The sequence below is a fragment of the Egretta garzetta genome, unplaced genomic scaffold (assembly GCF_000687185.1).
Source record: "Egretta garzetta isolate BGI_Z169 unplaced genomic scaffold, ASM68718v1 scaffold19, whole genome shotgun sequence".
Taxonomy (NCBI): Eukaryota; Metazoa; Chordata; class Aves; order Pelecaniformes; family Ardeidae; genus Egretta; species Egretta garzetta.
Window position 1 is genome coordinate 1727529 of NW_009260768.1, and position 1086 is coordinate 1728614.

The window sequence follows — 1086 nt, forward strand, 5'->3', positions numbered from 1 at the left end:
GGAGGGGGGGCAGGAGGAAATAAAACATTGATTTTTAGTGAAAAGGCTTCATCCTGTGCCATATACCATGTGGAAAAGGATAAAAAGAGAGGCCTGGACATGAACAACTGTCTCAGGACACAGCAAACTGAAATGAAAACGTGCTGAAATTGAAATCAGATGGGAAAGGAACCACCAGCACAAATCACAGCAGACCCAGCGATTCGGGAAAATGAACCCACTGCCTTCAGAAAGAAAAAAGCTTCCCGACCCTCTGCTCCCGAGGAGGATGAGCTCTGTCCCCAGCAGCTTCCCCAGCCCCTCGGTGACCGGCTGCAATTTAAACTGGAGCCAAACTGGTGTGCGAGAGCAAAACCCACTGGGTACAGCCTCCTCCGGCAGCGACGGTGCCAGAGACCTCGCCAAGAGCTCCCAGCCACAACCCGCCAGCTCCAAACCACAACCAAGATCAAAGTCTTAATTTATTTCTCTTTTTGGGGGAGCAGGCTCAGCTCCACGAAGGCATTTGAGCACCCGAACGCCTGCCGGTCCCAGCCAGGACAGGGGGTGCCAAGCCCACCAATTTCTTGCCATCTCTCAGGAGCCCAGGAGCCATTTGCGCAGGGTTGCAAAGACAGAAAGCCCTGCACAAGGGCTCCATGATTTTAGGCGATAAAAATGCAGTTCCTGGTGCTCCCCCGTGCCCCCCTGCACCAGCTGCAGTTTTGCTGAGAAGGTTTGTGCTGGCTCAGAGCTGCCTCGATGCAGAAGCAGAGCCAGGATGCTCCCAGCACGCCCCAACCACCGTCACGCACCAAGCACAGGGCAGCAATGAAAAAATCCCAAAGCAGCACAGGCTTTTACCTAAACAGGTCCCTTGGTGGCCACGTTGCAGAGAAGAGAAGGAGTCACCTGAAAGTGTGGTCAGAACCACACAGCGAATCACCATATATATCATGGAATGGTTTGGGTTGGAAGGGACCCCCAGAGGTCACCCAGCCCAACCCCCCTGCAGGAGCAGGGACACCTTGAACCACACCAGGTTGCTCACAGCCCCGTCCAACCTGGCCTGGAATGTTCCCAGGGATGGGGCCTCCACCCCCTCTC

The 1086-nt window shown here is 55.0% G+C and overlaps 1 protein-coding gene across 1 annotated transcript in view; it reads right to left on the reverse strand.

The window, feature by feature from the left end:
- The window catches only part of SLC39A11 (solute carrier family 39 member 11), a 115202-nt gene that overhangs the window by 75127 nt on the left and 38989 nt on the right, over nucleotides 1-1086 (reverse strand). The window lies entirely within an intron of this gene.